Genomic DNA, 20,021 nt, shown 5'->3' with positions numbered 1-20,021 from the left:
GTGACACTTGATTACTCTTATGTCAAAGTTTCATGAAGTTGACCCTTAAAAATATTCACGGTTATGAAGGCATTTCACCAATATCCCAAACATGGTAAAAGGTCATTGACAGTACATGACATTTGACCTCAACTAATAACTGATTATAACTGATTAATTATATCTCCAAGTTTCATTAACTGGATCCATATACATTAAGAAATTATCCTTGGTTAATATTTTTATGTTAATTGTTAATTGATCCTAAAAAAGGTTAGTTAATTCTAAATGACCTTTGATATTGGTCACGTGACTTAAAACTCGGACAGAATGTTTATGAACTAGATCCATATACTTTCAAAGACATGATGATATTTCAAACACTTAACCTTGGCTGAGAATTCGATGTGGACTTCGCCATCGAAAAAGCGGTGTCTGTAGTCTCGCTCTACTATGCATGCCAGACAAAACACTAATACCTATCATAATTCCGCTGCTCTTTTAAAGTACAAGAGGCAACCACGTCATTAGTCTCCCTCTCTGTCTTGTTACAAGACGGTTTATGGGCTTACGATTTTTGCGGTTAGCCATCTGGAGCCAATAACCATTACCCCTATAATGAAAAGTTCTTTAACATCTCAAATTAATCATCTTAGAGTTAAACTGGAATTCACGATGTAAAGTGATTGAAACCTTTGGAAGAAATCATTTGAGAGGGTATGGTACGACAGTTCGAGGTTATCAAGATGATTGAATCTACAGAACTTTTTTTTATATCAAGTATGATGTTTGCCATTTGATGTGACGTAATAAATTAATTTCCTATTCGTGGAAATATCTCATTTCAATCCTCGTATTGATAACGTTCACTGCTCATGCTGCTAAAAGGGCGATTCCACGGTTACTATCTTAACATTTAAGACGTATACTATATTATACCATGGAGCTATGCTTATACAATATTCGGACTTATCAATGGCAGGGGCACATTCCAATGAGACGTAGGGTTCAAAGGATATGGTTTCATCTCCTATCTGTAGAAGGAACGATCATGTTGCACAGGTGCTCATTACACTGTAAAAACTGTGGTGTTAAAACTAACACCAGTTGGTGTTAATAGAGGATCACACCCTGAGGTGTAAAAATTACACCCTAGAGATTGAACATAGCACCAAAGAGTTTAAATGTAACAACAAAAGGTGTTGTAATAACACCTATAGGTGTAAAACTAACACCGTCAATGTAGCAACGGAGTAAAAGAACTGGTGTAGTGTTCTACGTTCACCGGTTAACAGTACAGTTTTGCTGTGTATAAGAAGGTTCTACATTAGGAACAAATCTTACGTCTTAGCCTCCTTGGTGTAAGCATCTTTACATTTTTTTTCTGCAAATGGACTCGAATTGCCTGCAAATGTCATTTCAAAGATAAATATACAACCATAATCGTACATTGCAACATTCATTACAGTATAATGTGATTTTTTTTTCATTTTTATTACTATACAGATATTGATTGATGGGGTGTGTAATATAAACATTCTTTTGACCGCCGCATATATATTTTCCCAAGCGGTTATATTTTCCCGAAGCGCAGAGCGCTGAGGGAAATATGATCACGAGGGAAAATATAAATCCTTTAGGCGGTCCAAGGAATATTTGTTTACACACCCCATCAGTCAATATTCTGTTATATTAGATAGCCTTGAATGATGAAGATAGATCTAACGTTAAGTCTAAATTTAAAGTTAGGTCTACAGTGCGTGCAGTAGATCAGTTGTGTATGATACTAACAGTGACTGATAGAAATGGTATAAGTAATGTTAGTCTAACGCATTGAATGTCCATTTTCTAATCAAAATCAAACTAAGACAGATCAAGAATGATTGTTGAGCCATGATCAGGTGCAGATTCTGATATAGATCCAATGGGGAGATAAAGATAAACATGAGCATGTCAGACTACTGTTGGTGGTGGTTCTGATCTCTCTGTTGTCGAACCAGGTCCAGGACCAAATCTAACTAGATCTAGGATCTAAAGTTTTTGCTAACACTAACTTACGTTGTCCTTAGCAAGAATTAACGTTAGATTAGATTCTAGTCTAGATCTACTCTAACTTTTAGACTCTAGCCTAACTTCGATCTATATCTAACACGTTAAAAAGTTAAAAGTTAGACCTAACTTAGACCTAGGCCTAACTTAGGCCTAAATCTATATCTACTTACCGAATTTTATCGTCCAAAAGTTGATCTAATTATTCTTCATTGCTCATCGGACATCACCACAAATCTTTGACGTGAGGCCTACACCAAATCCAAAAAATTTAAAAGTAAGCTAAGCTTCAGTCTCTATCTGCTAAAACCAACTGTCATTGGCACCACTCACAAATATGGTATTATTTCCGTGTAATTTGTAACGTCTAATCCACAAGAGGGCGCCATACACGTAGAAAAATATATTCATGGGCCGGCCGGTAAATATATTCATCGAAGGTGGACCGGCTGGGAAAATACATTGATTTCGATCATGTCACGTGACGCGCTATAGACCAATCGCGCTTGGCTATCTGTCTTGGCTATCTAATATTATATAAATATTGACTGGCCTTGAGGGGAACATCAAATATATTGCCAGCAAAAGAATCATACTGGCCCGAGTCTTTAGACGAGGGCAATATTGGTCTTTTAAGGGCAATATATTTGATGTTCCCCGAAAGAAAAGCCAGTCAATATTTTTATTATCATCCAAATCAGATATCTAGAGCAAAAATCATGATAATGGGGATATTTCTTTTAAAAATAGAGTTCTATTGTGTCATGTTATATCGGTCTAGGCTCTGCACTTTACCATTATGACGTACTTGCAAGCGCTAGGATCCAGCGTTGTCTTTATCATGACGTATATGGTTGGTGCGCGGATCCTTATGAAGCGTATCTCTTTATACGCATCCACAAATGCGCTGGGGATTGATGAGCTCGGAATACGGTTATTATGGACCGCTAATTATTGTACGTAGGTGCAGTAGGAAAATTACTCTTTTCGGGGAGGAGGGGTGTACGAATATAATGGTCACTCGTCATTCAGCTGATCGCTGACCGAGCCATTGTGACGTAGTTTATGTTGAGTTAATCAGTTAGACAGACAAATACGCGTTTATATCATATCTCCAAAATGCCTCATTCAGGTAATAATATATATTATCACCCGTATCAGACATCTGAGCTGGTCATTTACAAAACCGTATTGCCCTACATTTTCTTAATATCGGGAAGGGTAGGTATATTGTTTGTATTTTCCTCGGTCTCAATGTGCGCATTTACATTGCATGCAGAGACGACGCAAAATATACCTTTGTATTTTCCCTGGTCTCACATCCGGGCATTTGTGGATGCGTATAAAGAGATACGCTTCATAAGGATCCGCGCACCAACAATATACGTCATAATAAAGACAACGCTGGATCCGAGCGCTTGTAAGTACGTCATAATGGTAAAGTGCAGAATTGACATTAGAGGCATGACCAAGGTAAGTCCAAGAATTTAGTTATATAATCTATCAATATGTTAATTTAATGTACCAGAAAGAGTTGAACAGGTAATAATAATAATATTGACTGGCGTTACTTTCGGGAGATACCAAAAATATTTCCCTCACTAGACCCATATTGCCCTCGTCTTCGACTCGGGGCAATATGAGACTAGTTTGGGAAATATATTTGGTATCTCCCTCAAGGCCAGTCAATATTATATAATTATTTTACCCAACATTTGAAATATTGATATATTTATGCTACATCTCCACTAGCTCATCTGAGCCTTTAATTTAACCCCTGAAATGTGTCAGGATCAAACCGTGATTAAAAAGCTTATCGGTAATGAGTGGCCCTTGGCCCCGTTGAAAACGCGTCGTATGCCACTACTTAACCCCAATGAGCACATGGAAGCAAGTCAGTTACAGTGAAAGTAAGTAGTCCAGTTATACATAAAACAAACATAAGAGCTAATGAGGTAATGTAGATCGTCAGAAAGGGGCGTGTGACATCCCTAGATATCTAGTTATCTAGATATGATAAATGATAAATCCATAATTTATTGTTCGAAATAGACATGAAATGAAATATTTCGAAAATTTGCTTTGCCCAATTGATCGTGAGCCCGGCGGCCGCTGTGCAGCACCAGATCGACGAGGCTCTATCCCTTTCATCGTTGATTGCAAAACAGGGTAGTAGCAACTCTCATCTTTGTACGTCTTTTGGTCTGACGCGGCCGGGGTTTGAACCCCCGACCGCCCGGTTGTGAGACGGACGCTCTTCCAACTGAGCCAACACACCGGCCTAGACCAAGGTCCAAATAATAGGTTTATCTCTTATGAACCACATATCTAGATCTCACAAACATCATCAGATAAAACTGTATGTCTTATGTAGGCCTTTACATGGAACAATATAATATTTAAAGTCATTTCCAAAGAAAATACATGGTAGAATTTATTCAACCTTTATGGCGGCTTGCCCATATATCACCTTGTTCATGGAACACAGATTCTCGTCCAACAAGACCTAAAAGAACGAAGCGAAAGACGGTTCAAATTTCTTTATCTTCCCGAACACAGATCCGCGGATGTTTGTTTTCAATCTCACTTACATCCATTAGAAGTGTCGGAGGAGTGTAGGTTGAAAAGCTGACTAAACTTACATCACCTTTATACGGTAATTAAGAATCCACCACACATTGACACACACACCCAGATTCTCTAATACGAGCGCACACGGAACTATTGTTCGATTCTTGATAAAAGCGAAATTAAATGATAATGATAATAATAATAATAGCGGTATTAATACAGCGCCTTTTGCCTGAGGATACAAAGCGCTGCTATTATTACCCCGGCTTTAGCTCGAGCTGCCATCACCGGCGCTCAGTGTATGCAAGGAATTAATCTTGCCGGGTACCCATTCACCTCACCTGGGTCGAGTGCAGCACATTGCGGATAAATTTCTTGCTGAAGGAAAGCACACCATGATTAGGATTCGAACCCACGACCGTCTGTTTGAAAGGAGAGAGTCAGAACCACAAATGCATTTCTAAATTCGGTGGGCGGCACTCATTGTGTCCACTATCCGATTAAAAAAAATAAAATGACCATTTTAACCTCTACTTCTACTAAGAATGAAAATGATTATAATTGATAATAAAAATGATTATAATCATAAAATTGATAATAATGATAATATTAAATATAACTGATATTCATACATGAGTAGCGCTTTCGACCAACGTTTCCAAGCGCGGCTAAGTGAAAAAGAAAGCAATATGAGAACCGATGCGTAATAATATATTAAATTTCTAATAAGTATTCAATCGGTTAGAAAACATATGATACAGAATTGCGCTTATATAGCGCCTAATACATCCTTTTTCAGAAATTTCTAAGCACTCTACAATACATGCAATATTATTACCTTATCATCGTTTTTGCAGTTACAGTTACGCGCTCAGCGTTCCAAGAAATAAATTCCCGCTAGGTACCCTTCCACCTCTCTTTCTGTTTACTGAAACTCAGCAGGACAGCGTTTTGCTGGTAAACGCCAAGCTGGTATTACAGGTCTATGTAACATTTTACGTCTTAGTTAAAGGTAAAAGACAATAGTTGCAGCAAACATTCATTTCATGAGAAAGTCTTTTAAATCAAGGTTAATTTTCAAAATATTATCAAGCATCTCGGTCTGGAAAATAAATGAAAACTTATTTGTAGACTCATGAAATCTTAGCTCAGAGTAGATAATTCTGGTGATTATATACAGGAAAGCATACGTTGGACTATATATTGATGTAATATCATATATAAGATTATATATTGATAAAATACCCGACATTTGATGAAATTCCGTGGTTTATATTTTTCTAATTTCTTAGCAATTTCGCATTTTCGTCCGGAGCTATTTGACACATACTTTTTATATGTATACATACAAACACTTTGATGGTAATTGCGATGGCAATTTCATTGGGTTCTGTACGAACTCATTTTAAGATCATTGCAACAACTGGTATTTAATCAGTCATAGTGGCTGACCTAAAAGACTACAAATATTACTCATTGACCTTCTTATCAAAGTGGAGACAATGGCGGGTGGGGATTCGAACTCTCAACCTTGCGATTATGAGTCCAATTCTCTAACCACTGGACCACACGGGTTGTGGGTTGTGAAGCCTTTCTTTTTATTCACTTGTTGATAAAATAGAGGTGAACACCTGTCCACATCCTGCCCTCTCCCTGTAGAGCTTGAGGGCATTAAAATCACAAGTCAATTCCAAAAAAGAAATCCTTAAAAAAATGCTGGCTTGTAAAACAGCAATAAGAAAAGAGACGTGTCTGTTAGTGTTACTTTAACTGTATTTTAAGTTTATGCCATCTACAAATAGTTTTATTTTGATCATTTATCAGTAGTTATTAGATAAACTTTATTACATGATTTATCTTTATCATTACCATTATTATTATCATTATTATCAATAGTATTTATTAGAGATAAAAACTAGTAATCACTAAAATCAAATAACTGAACATTGCAAAATCTAAGGGAAAGTTCGCGGAAGCGAAGAAAAGAGAAAAGAGAAATAGAGGATGAAGGCATATAAGGTATTTCTCCGTCTCTTCTGAAAATTGAACATATGGAATCTCTACGGCTCCAGTTGGATACTACATATCAAGGAATCCATTTCTTTTCTTACTTAGCGATGGACCTTGGGCGCAATACCCGTCTAGTCAAATAAATGAATGAATGCATTTCTTAAAAGAGGAAAGTAGTCATAACAAATTCATTTTCCACGTGTGATTATCGACTTTGACACAGAGTGGAGCCATAATGTCTATCACATAAACATCTCACGATCATAAATGGCTGAACAAAATTGATCGTATCGCAATGCTTTCCCAAAGGCAGTCTGGATCAAAGATACAATTTACAATTTAACATTTTTTTTACCAAGTAAAACTGGATGACATTGATAGGATTCACACCTCCCCTATCCATTATTGTTAATGATAGAGCTATGTCTATATAGAATATTGCGATTGTTCTATTGAACATGATGTTAAAAACTGTGCATTTGAATGGAATATTTAATTAGTGGTTCTAATAGGCAATAACATTTAACAGATGCTTTGGGGAACCGTAATATTAAGCATTTCTTTCTAATGAATTGAATATTGATAATTCCAAATGGCATTACTTCCCAAGTGAGAGGAAATGGACTCATGGCTAGATAGTACACCTATGTATATATCATTTCATAACTTTCTTAGTATTTCATTATCAAATATGAAAATGGTATCATTAGAAAGCATGATTACTCCCCTTTACAACGGTGTGTCATGTGTAATGCTAATTTTATCATGGAATACATAATGTTGCAAAATTCATTGTTTCTATTAATGAATATAGAAGTGTTTCGAAGATGGACTAAACTTAAATGATGTTGATGCGCTCCCACACATGGTTTATTTTCAATTGAGTAATGGAATGAATGTGTTTGAAATAACGTTGAAGCTTGTCATTTCAAACAGTTTTAAGATGTTGAATAAAATAAAAGATGAATATGTTGGTTTTCATCTGATGCAGTCGACCACGCATGCAAAATGTCCAATCGCATTCCTTCAACAACACAAACCACTCGTTTCAACCTTAATATCACAACAAAATTTTGGGCAAAGCATTCACTGTCTCTGCATGGGTAAAATTCTAAAGAAATAGAGACTCTGGTTAGAATAGAAAACAATGCATTTTGCAGCATTTCAATTTTGACTCTGTCCTATAATCAGGGTAACTGCACATTCCATGATAACATAATCAAATCAGATGGCACACCCTTATACCACATTCATACATGATTATGGCACACACTAAGAAATTATTATCATATATGTGTTGCAGATTCTTTTGAGGGGATCATTTATTCAAGATGATTAACATGAACTTGAAAATAGACAGCATTATCTGTCACGTTAAGAATAAAAACCATTTGTAATGATTATTGGCTGTACATAAAAAAGGACCTTGACATAAACGAAGGAATCAAGAAACTAGGAGAAATCGTAAACTTTTAGAGAATATAAACACTGTAGTAGAGATGTTGGATTTTTTCACGACCAAGAATAAAATACAAATGAGACAAAAAAAAGAAAGGATGAAGGATACTTTTTGTTAAATGGTATTTCAAAATCTATCACAAAATTATATTTCAATTTACAAAAGGCCATAATTTACATTTGCTCGCTTTCCTCCCTCGCAAGATTCAAGAACTCCCGCATACACGACGTTGTATCCCCTCAAAATATTTGGTTCGTTACGCAACTGACTCGTCATAGACCAGTCAGTTTTCATCTTCATATGTATTATCAATCAGTAATAAAATGACGCCGTATGGTAATCCCTTTCATACCTTTTTTCTTACAAAAATGAAAATAAAAAAATTGTCATGTTGTTAATGATTATTTAAACCTCATCTTCCAACGTTCACATTTCAACGCTTGTAATTAAAATTATTTTAATTACAAGCGCTGGAATGTGAACGTTACATTTTCAAGGATTCCAAAAAATTTAATATCGGTATTCTTTTCTTGACAAAGAAATAATAGAACTATCTTTAAAACTGAAATAAACGTAATCGTATTCTATATGATGAATACCAATGCCAATGATCTTATCCATCTAAGTCAATTTCAGTACAAAGAGAGCAGTTGCATTTATCTTGTATTCGAGTACTAGCATCGTGTTGAAGTGCATGATGGCAGTTATTACATTGGAGTGGAAAAGAGAACCTGATGAGGGGAGTTCCATGATGTTCCTTCGGGCATGGTTCGGGCTGGCTAGAAAAAAAACCTAAAAGCCCCTTTATTATCCCTTCACTCTCCTACAGACAAGGTAGGAGAACATAAGTGTTATAAAAGCATGTAGTCATAGGAAGAACCCTAGGGGAGTCTACCAATATTAATATAATCAAGTGGTAAATGGTAGTAGGCTAATAACCCACTCACATATGCCGTAACCCCACCATCAGACGAACTTAGGAAGACATTTGACAGGTTTACACCTTAGCAGTATGCACAATAATCAAAACTGGCACAGCTCATTTCCTTTTCTCATACCATTCCGTTTTACAAAAACCGTCTCTGGTTAACATGGTCAAGATTGAAATCTCTCGAAGCACTAATAGGGAAGGCGTCCCGTTCTTGTTGATAATGGCCTCGTAGTGTGCCAATTAAATTGTACAATAATATAGGGTCAGGGGATAATGCTTTCGATTGATTAAGATGGATCTAAATTGTAAAGGGCAAAAACAAGAGGTGTATGTTCATTACGTGACTCAAACATGGTAAATATTACAAACGTTTATTCTTAGACCATTCACGTAAACCCCGTTATAGATAAGGATGCCCGCGAACTTGGCATCAAAACCTTTCCAGGAAGCTTATTTTTGGATACAATTGTTTTAATACTTTGGATGGGAAATCATTCACATCAGCAGATAATCTTCGTCTTACCAGGCAGATCTACTCCCAACAAGAAGTCCACTTGACCGAGAAGAGAAATTCGAGCAAACATGACACAGAAATTTTAATCAAAATTAGATGCGAGATAAGAAAGTGACGACATTTTTAACACCAGTTGTATGCACACCCATTTCTCTATGCAAATAGCAGAGCCTATGACTTGACATGATCACTCCTTGTTTTTCTTTTTTTAACTTGGTAATATCAAATATTTCAAATGTTATATATTTGACGATTAAAAAATGTTTCTCCCATTCCAACTTAATTACATTGATTATGAATTTAACTTTGGTGCCGAATTAAAACAATATTTACATTTTCCGGAAAAGTTGTATTATGATAAGATGCAAATGATAAAGTCAGTCTGTGACATTCTTGTATTGCACCAGTGATTTATATATCTCTATTTTGTATTTGTGATTTTTAAATCGCATATTAATAACCTACTTCACACCGATTTTGATGAGATTAGTCTTATGTACCTGACCCTGCTTAACAATATACCATGGATCCGCTCCTGCTTTTAAACGTCGTAAAAAATGTAAATAGTGGGAATACCAACATAGTAATGTACATAGTACATCAAACATGAACGTTCCTTTTCATTACTTTTATATTCAACTGACCGAATCATCTCTATTGCCCTTAATCACCAATGTTGAAATGGCAAATGAATCGAGGGATTTTAAATCATGGACTGCAGTAGACGTTTTAATAATTCGTCTGCGATCAAAAGTCGATATGTATAGGATTATACCGACTTCAGCCAAAATAACATTAGGCATCAACTGAGACGTTTGGAGACAAGGCCATACAGAACGACATAAAGTGAAAATATTAAAATTGTCATTTAAGAATATATGTCTGCAACCTTCTTGTATAAGGGTACGTAGGATAAAGAGATGAAACTACACCAAATTTAAATCGATTTGGGAGGTATGAGAAATAATATCAAACAGAAGGCAATACCAATATTTCTTAGATAAAAAAAACAGCAGCAAATGTACGCCATAGATGTTCTACATTGTACATGTATATATAAATAACAAGATATAAGTCAGGAAAACTAAAACAGTCAGAACGTTTGATATCAAAGATTTTCACGTGAGTCAAAACATCGGGTATAGTGCGTCGATAAAAATATATATACTGCCTTTTCCCATTGTTTTCATTTCCTGGAAAGATACTGCAGCATTAACAAATTATTAGAACACATGTTACACGTAGTTCACTATCTTCCTGAAATGTAATTGATTTTAGGTTTGAATATGAACAAAAATAATTGTCAAAGGTCAAGGGTCGTTCAAACTGTTGGGGTGTTTTTATAATAAAAACGCTGAAATAGTTTAAGCTGGATTCAAACTAGGGAATGAGATATCATTTATAAAGACATTCTCGACGGGTAGCCTTTATCTGACCGGGGATGTTTCTCTGAAACGTTACTCATCATCCCATGTCTCTTCTAATGACTTGATATTGACATTTTAAATTCGAAAGTTAAATCACATGCACATTCAGACGCACTTATCGAATTTGGCTTGTCATACTCAAATCCTTCCTAAAAATAATTTAAGCTCTTGCAGGAGAGAGGTGTCTAAGCGCCTTTTTACACGCGAAACTTGAGTCATCATTGTATTGATTGCAATTCGTCTAGAATCATCGGACCTTTCACACGCTAACTCGAAAACTGTAAAATTTGAATTCCAATTCCAGAGCGAAGGCGGTGTGTGCCCTTGGTGACTTGTCAATCAAAGCACTGCATTGATACGACGAGTGCATGACAATTGTATACGGAAGTGCTTGAAAGGACACGTAAGCTCCGCCCTAAAAATATGTTTGGCAGGTCAAAGCTTTCACACGTAAAATTCGAGCCGTAATTTGAGTGAAACTTAACTGAATTCACCTCCGGGATATAATTTGAATTCGTGATTGTTACCAGCGTTCGTGATTCTAATTTGGTTTCACACGTGCTAAAATTTCGTCATTATCCTTATTTTTCACTGGAATCATCATTTAGATTACGATGTTTTTCACCAAGAGAAAGGACAGGAAGAAAGAGCTTTATACACCCCTCTCCTACAACATTTACAAAGGCTTTCAAGTAATGGAAAAGTTTTTACTCATTTCAATTTCAATTGCTATTCTGCATAATTTATGTTAATTCATATTGTGGTCTATTTTGTAGTAGGTGAACGTGCAGCGCCGCATGTGCAAGGCACGATCTGTGCACGACCGACACGGTACATGGCACTGCTCCGTTTGAAACCTCAATTTGCTTGTGCGTTCGACGCAAATAGTGCGCTCGGGAAGAACGATGGCCGTATGTTACGTTTATAAAAACAAAAAAAAAACACGTAGCCAAATGCAGCTCTAATAAGGGACATGCCCAAAATACCTACCATGTGTTTTCTATGTACTCCTTAGTGTTTGGTGAACAAGGGCGGACTATTCTACGAAATTCGCCATAGATCACACGGACGGAGGTGCTTTGTCAGTTGCAACCCCGGGGGAGTGGGTCACTCTTTATATAATACGTGGTGGTTATGTGCCGCGGAGGGGACCCCATTTTTATACTCAAATATCGTTCCAAGGATTAGCATTTTCATCTTACTGAGAAAAAGAAGAAAGCCGCTCCAAAGCATAGCATTGTCTTCCTATCGAGAAAAACGAAGAAAGAAATCCGTTCCAAAGCGTCGCATATTTTTCGTAACGCCGTTCCGGCTGCATTGATCCGCTACAATGAGCTGCAAATTGGTGAAAAGCGGACGCAGAGCGCTGTCCAACCATCGCGAGCGCAGCCGGTGCCTGTGCCGCCGGGCTAGCTGCATGCACGTATGCCGTTCAAGAGTGATGCATGCGCACTCACACGCAGGCGGCCTGTTCCAAGGAACCCAGTTTTCATAGTTCCTAAACCCGTTCGAAAATTAATTAATTTTTTTTCCAATAAGCCCGCTCAAAAGCCCCCGTTTTTTGTCTCGCCTGCGGCACATACCTACCACTTTTTGGGTCGAGTACCCCCTCCCCGTGGTTGCGACCGCGACGCATCAGATAACCTCCTCGATTTGCCTATTATACATTCAACGTAAGGAGCACGTAGAGGAGGTACGGTGACCGTACGAATCACTTGCGTATTGATAAGAGTACGTAACCACGCGCAGCGTTTTTCGGAGAAGTTCAAATGTCACCGTACGTTTTCTTCGTACTGCTGAGCATGTTGATTGTTTGATGAAATTTGAGTGACCGTGCTGTGCGACGCATGGCCTTCCTCCCAATTTCACCCCCACCATCCCACTTGCGTACGGTGTCGCACGATGAGTTGGAATAGAGCGATAATGGTCTTGCATTGATGGCGGATTCTGAAAGGAGTTATCATCATTATTAATGTAGTTCGTTATGGGGTAGTTGTCTGAGGTTATTCATCCTTGAACAAAATCGTCTAGGACTGTCATACAGGGAACATGACTGTCATAAAGTAAGTCCTAGCATTTCTAGGGGTATCTTAGATATCCAGAGGGGGTGTGTCCTCACGAGCTGAAATGGTATCCATGTTCATCCAAAAACATCAATTAAAGGTTCCGATTTCCGAGGCATCGATTTCGTTTTGGGGGAAATGGTTATTTTCAGTCTTACCGACTTTTTTAAGAGAAAGGGTTACTTTTTGCTGGTCATTCGACATTTATCTTTTTTCCTCAGAAGACTGAAATATATCGCGCGCCGGGCGATTATGCTCAAGTTCGAACATTTGCTCAAAGACTTGGTGTGGCGCTGTCCCGGGGCGAGTACATATGCCCTACATACAATTAATACACAGTAGGCCTATACATTTTTTCTCGTGCGTGTTGGTAGCCCTGGTGCCCCTATGGTGGCGCGGTCACCATTAAATTGTACATTTGTTATAATATTGCGCTATTTATGATATTTAGGGTTATATTTTACATAATCATACGCCATTTCGCGACACCAAGGATTACGCCATTTAGGGTCCAATTTTAAAGTGGTTGGACGAGCATGGGTAGCTCTTCAGCCCGTTAGTGACAACCCCTTACCCTCCCGGTTGTCCGGATGCAGTCGATATCATGTTCGAGGCGAGGATATTTGTATTCGTTTACTGTTAAACGCAGACACAACTAAAAATATGTAACTCGAATACTTCTGTTTATAAATATAAATTTTTGTGTTCCACTTGATACTCTAAACGCTACTTCATCCCATAACAAAACTTCATGTATTTATAGAAAATATAATCTATAAGTCTATTTTAGGAATCAAAACAAACATCCTCAAATATCCACAAATCTTATTTCTATTTTTGACAATTGGCGGACATGTGAGAATCCTTGAAACTTATATCTAACATTTCGCACAATAAAACACATTTTTGACACACACGGTTTTAGGGTTGAAACTCTTTCATTTAAGTCGATTTGCCGCAGGCGATATTTGATAGTTGCTCTCAAAATGTAGGATTTTATTGCCAAAGTCAGTGACAACTGTTTAAACAATCTGATTTACGAATTCTATACTTCAGAGAACCCTATACGTAGTTTCTATTCTAATGGAAAGAGTTTTGGTAATTATTACAAATTATTAAAGATGATTAAAAGCAGACCCCTGCCTTGTTGCGTGCTTACAGATTGTAGATAAAGATACCTTGAATGTAGATGAGAGTTGGGTCTTCCCTCTACATGACACCTGTCATGGTTCAGAAAGATTGCAGGTGTTTGATGTAAAGCCTGAATTTTATTGTAGCGAGCTGTGACAAACAACCTATGAATCGTCTTTCCAACCTTCAATCCCGATTAGGTATCTAATTCTCTTCATTTGTTTGCGTTGTATCATAACGAAATTTTCATTACGAAAGGTTTTTACGTGCAGCATCATCACCTTGTTCGCTTGTAATCTATATTAATTGCTCGTCCTTTCCCGGAGAGTTTCCTGTCCAATCTGTCATTGAACCTTCCCTTTCTGTCAATAGTTACTACTGCATCAGCATATCTAATAAGGCATGATAATTTCATTTGGATATGTTTCCTTGTGTCCAATCGTACAATATTTCACCATGCACGTAGTTATGATTTCAAGGTGAACATAAATTGAGTTTCGAACACGAGAAAAGAAAAAAAAAACGTTTTAGAAGATTAGGACAATCAATATCCAAGCATTGGTTATTACTAGTAACAAGAGCTTGATCGATCTAATTTTGAAATATTTTTGAATTTATATATTTATGGAAATAGTTTTCACGTTTTTCAACCGATATATCGAATTTCTAAACGCGTAAATTCATAGGTATTCAACGAGCAAAAATATTTGGATTAGTTCATTTTATCAAGCCAAGGGGTGTTGCCGCTTATAATGACCATTGACTCTTATCACGTGACCTGGAACTAATGCAAAACGATCAGTAAGGCTTGATTACCCTAGATTCATGCACTTTTAAAGTTACGATGTTATATTAAAAATGCTTCCAACATAGTCAAAGTTCATTGACCCGTAATGACCTTTGACTTTAATCATGTGTTTTGAAACTCATTCAAGAAAACAGTGATACTAGGATTATTCTCATTTTGAATTTTCATGAACAAGATCCAGTTACTTCTGGATTTATTATGACATTTCATAAAATTAACCTTGGTTAAGTTTTCAATGCTGATAGTCGAAACTAATTCAAAGTTCTTGACCCTAAATGACCTTTGACCTAAGTCATGTGACCCGAATGTCATGCAAATTGATTGATGGTACTTGATTACCCTCATATCAAAGTATCATGAAATAGGTCCACATACGTCTTAAGTTGTGGTGACCTTTAAAAGACTTAACCTTGGTTAAGGTTCAAATGTTGACGGCGATGCCGCGGCGACGCTGCCAGCCGTCGCCCTCGGATAAGCGGTGCCTATAATCTCCGTTTCTGTTTACGGTAACTCCCGTAGGAACTCGACAGGACAGCTATTGCTGGTAATCGCCAAGCTGGTATATAAACACTTACCTAGGAAACATTTTACGACATGTTAATCAGTAGTCGTGGCTGACGTTACATAGACGACAGATATTACTCTTGGGTCTTTTTATCAAAGCGGAGACAATGACAGAGTGGGGATTCGAACCCACAACCTTGCGATTTTGGGTCCAATGTTGTAACCACTGGACCACACGACCCGTACATTGTACATACTTCAATAACTTTTCTGCTACACAGGCGAGACAAAATTCATAATTATAATCACATGAATAATAAACAATATAGAGTTTATTATTGTGAATAGAAGAACAAATAAACTTGAGGTGTAAATACAATATAAATTCAGTGGGATATCACCCGTGAAAGTTGGCATTATTGTTTCGTGATTTTGGGCGAAACTTTGAAATATCATGTTATTTCACAAATCAGATTTACATGAAATTTTCAGTGATTCCGGGTTGTTTGACTGATTTTTAATATTGACTGTCACTAACTTTATGTGGGAGTTGGCATGACCTTGATATTAGTTTTTTTCCCTTTTTTACCATAGGGTATTTACATCAGATGTAATGGAAAAACACACTGTTTGATCATTATAGAATGTTGAGTCAAGCATGGAATTGTGTGCAGTCTACACAGTATTATTTTAATCCATAATTGTTTCGATGCAATTAAAACCAGAGTTCATAAGGTTTTTTTGCCGGGGGACTATTGGACCTGAATAAAACATGACAAAGGAAGCCCTGCGAATAATTTCCTTTATTGTATCGTCTTCCCTTCGGAAATCCTAGATTATCGACGTCATTTGCCTACGGTTATTCCAGCGATCCTTTGACATGCTTGACAATCGATCTCAAAATATTGATTAATATAATGAGCAGAAAAAGAGGACGATTTCTGTGACGCCAATCGATATTTGCACCCACGAACTGCAGGTAAATGTAAAAAAAAACGATTTAATTAATTATTGTCTAGATACGTTGAATAATGTCACTAAATAGGTTTAGGTTTAGAATTAATATGAGTACTTGTTCATTATTGTTTCATATCTTCGTTAGATCTATAGTAAAGATTTGAATTTATTGAAGTATGTACAATACATATGATATATAGTTATCATAAATTAGAATATAACAAGAGCCTGATACCTATTATGCAACATTCAGAACGTTAAATTATAGTCACAATATTGCAAGAAGAAATGTGACACTTTGAGGATGCGCTTATTGTATTAAAAGTCAGATTACTGACACATAAAAACAAACATTGTCTGTTTTTGGTCCTCGTTTCATCCTTTCTGAAGAAACTTTGTGAACGGTCCATTGTTTGGGGGCAGGGAGTGTATGTGCGGGTGTACTCGCCTCTTGGTGTTTTTGTGTGGATGTGTTTGACGTTGAGCATGTGAGAATGTGTGTGTAAAGGAATGTGCGCGTCTCTTGGAATGTGTGTTTGTTGGATGAGTGAGTATGTGGGCGAGGTGAATGCGTCGATGTGCACAAGAATGGGGATATGTATGGGGATACGTTGGGGTTGGTGAGATGGTTCCGTTTGTTTAGTGGATCCATAGGTGGATGTGCGTCTTACACGATGATTGTGAGGCGTGGTGTGTGTGTGTGTGTGTGTAGTAAGACAGATAGGTTAGCGATTCATTGAGATCAGGGTGAATTGTTTTTTTCCCATGATTTATAGATTGTTGAGATATATTTTGTGGATATTTGAATTGACATTTGAATGAAAAGAAACGAAATACTATTTTGTTGTATGTTGACTCTAACTAAAAACCAAATATTTGTATAAAACTCATTAAAATACAATTATAAATATCATGAGGAAAAGATGCGCCGTGAGAGATTTTTATTTTGAATTTAATACATCACATTGATTACTTTTCAAACAAATTGCAATCTCTTCAAACGATGTAAAAAAAAATCAGAGAACTGTATTAACTGTGGGGTTTTCAACCATTAATATATAAATTGTTTTATTTGATGCAAAGATACATATATGAATTTAATTTGGATTAAAATATAATGTAAATAAATATTTTTTAATCAAAATTATAAAAAATACCTATTTCGCTTTTCTGAAAATTCATATTTGTTGGTTTATGATCGCTCAAATCCCCAGAATTAATATGTTAAATTTAAATAAAAAGTTTATACGTCAACCATGTTTGTACTGGCGTTCATATCCGTTATGTATTCATAATCCGATCGGCTCACCAACACTGTTAGAAAATTTATCCTTAAACTAAAAGAAGTTCCTGCAGCAGAGTCTCGAGAACACCTGTAATCTTACCAGATTGCGTAATCTTACAGGAAATTGGTATTTGGTGTGTGTAATCTTACAAATTTCCTTAAATAAAACACTCTTTTCCCCTTTTTCTAACAGACCTGTTCTGTTAAATTGCAGAAAAATTCCTGTTTCATGAATTTAAAGAATGATTCTGGTATTGCTTTCTGCAAAATCTTCTTTTATTTTTCTGTAAAATCAGGGTTTTTTTAACAGTGAAACATAAAAAAAAACCTAACTTCAATTCCACTCCATGGGGAATCAACCATTATACTCTACAGCAAATATTCTTTCAAGTTTCCAGTCACTGGTGTTTGTACCATAGAATCGATTCCTCCGTCCCACATGTATATAAATCAATTCAAAAATCTTGACATTGTTTTACCATCGACGAATGTCTGCACTTGTTTCACATTCGAGTGAGAGAACATTGAAAGGAGGAATGTGTTGAAGTACAACTTGATAGCATTACTAGATCACAAAGAAATGATACATTATTTATATTACATAAACAGCTAAGGACCCTCCGGGAAGTCTCTAAGGATATCTGCCAAGTACTGAAAAGCAAGGAAAACTGCCACGAGGAAGTATGCAGGTGTGGAGCTACCTCGAAAGGTCCATCGCATTTTCCATAACCTTGCCTGAAGGTGGTTGTATAATTCTATTACCAGGCAACCAACGCAGACGCATAAACCGGTTTCTTTTTTTATCAGAAAGATTTGTGTTTTGTTTATAATATGTTTAAGACATTCTCTTCATACTCTTGTGAATATTAGCAGATAAGACATTTGTTGGCATTTCTATAGCTTGCATGGGATTATTTTAACCTTTGCTGAGCTTCCACCTTTCATTCACAGGGTGCCATTTTCCAAACCGAAATGCAGTGTTTTATCCTGCGTTGAAACGATGAAAAAGTTGAACTTTTGACGAAGAAAAGAAAGTATACATATGATACATATACTGAATGGCCTTGAGGGGGACATCAAATTTGTTCCCGCCACAGAATCATATTGGCCTGAGACTTTAGACGAGGGCAATATATTCGATGTTTTTCCTAAAAATAAGAGCCAGTTAATATTATTACCTACAGTTGTATAATGTGTAATTTAAGCTACCATTTGGAACAAGTTACATGCCTGTTGGTTACATGCATAATTACTTCTGATGTCAGGTTATTCAAGAACCTGGCGAAGTTATCATTGCTAAGCAATATCACTGCGACGTAAATTGCTACTGCGCAGTCGCGCATCGTGCATGGCGCACACATACACTTAACGCGTAAAAATCTTGCGCTTGGGTTTGATCGGCTGGGAAAGCGTATATGCACTGGCGGCGCCGTGCATTGTCTACATGTTTCGGTTCACAAACTGGTTCCAACCAGAGTTTCGCAAGTACTGAATATAGCGATCAAAACTGGTTTTTACATTAATAGCCGCGCACCAGCAGAAATATGGCCAATGTTGCACTCTGTTTGTGTATGGTAGGGGGTCCTAAAGCTGCGCGGGTCCTAAAGCTACGCACCACTCATCGCGCATGCAGTTTTCAATGGCAAATGCGCATTCTGTGTGTGTGGAACTGTGACTGCAGAGTGATGAACAATTCCTATTATTTTTTTTCTACAGAGGCTGCAGTAAATCTCTAAATGCAGAGAAAACCAACAACTGTTAGGAAGTTTGGAGTTATATTCGCTTTAATTTCATTTTATCCTATAATAATTTGAATATATTTTAGAAATTGAGGCACAGGAAATACTATTTTTTTTTGCATGATAAATCGAGTGCGTAGCTTTAGGACCCCTTCTACATCGGGCGGCGAAATCAAGAGGTGTTCGAAAAACACGACGGGATTTTCGTATTAGTGAGTTTTGTGATATTTTCTACTTGGTTAATGATCTTTAGAATGTTTGCTACAAATTAGTGAAATATAATTTGCTGAAATATTAAAATTGGGACAGTTTTTATTGTTTGAAAACAAAGTGCGTAGCTTTAGGTCCCCCCATTATACAGTATTCCTATTGGGAATGTCCGGGGAGGGTAGCATTGCAAATGTTTACCCCCTTGGTCTCTGATTGAAAGTAGCGAGCGAAATATGACATTATTTTATTTATCTGCTAAAATGTCTTATAGAGTATACAAATATACCGGGTTCGAGAAAGTATAGTGGAAATATTTATATCCGAGGATGGTTCGGTAATTACTATTTTTAGTAACATTACCGGGCCGTGACTTTATTTTTCCCA

Source organism: Lytechinus variegatus, chromosome 1 (assembly GCF_018143015.1).
Source record: "Lytechinus variegatus isolate NC3 chromosome 1, Lvar_3.0, whole genome shotgun sequence".
Taxonomy (NCBI): Eukaryota; Metazoa; Echinodermata; class Echinoidea; order Temnopleuroida; family Toxopneustidae; genus Lytechinus; species Lytechinus variegatus.
Note: the sequence above shows the minus strand (reverse complement) of the source record.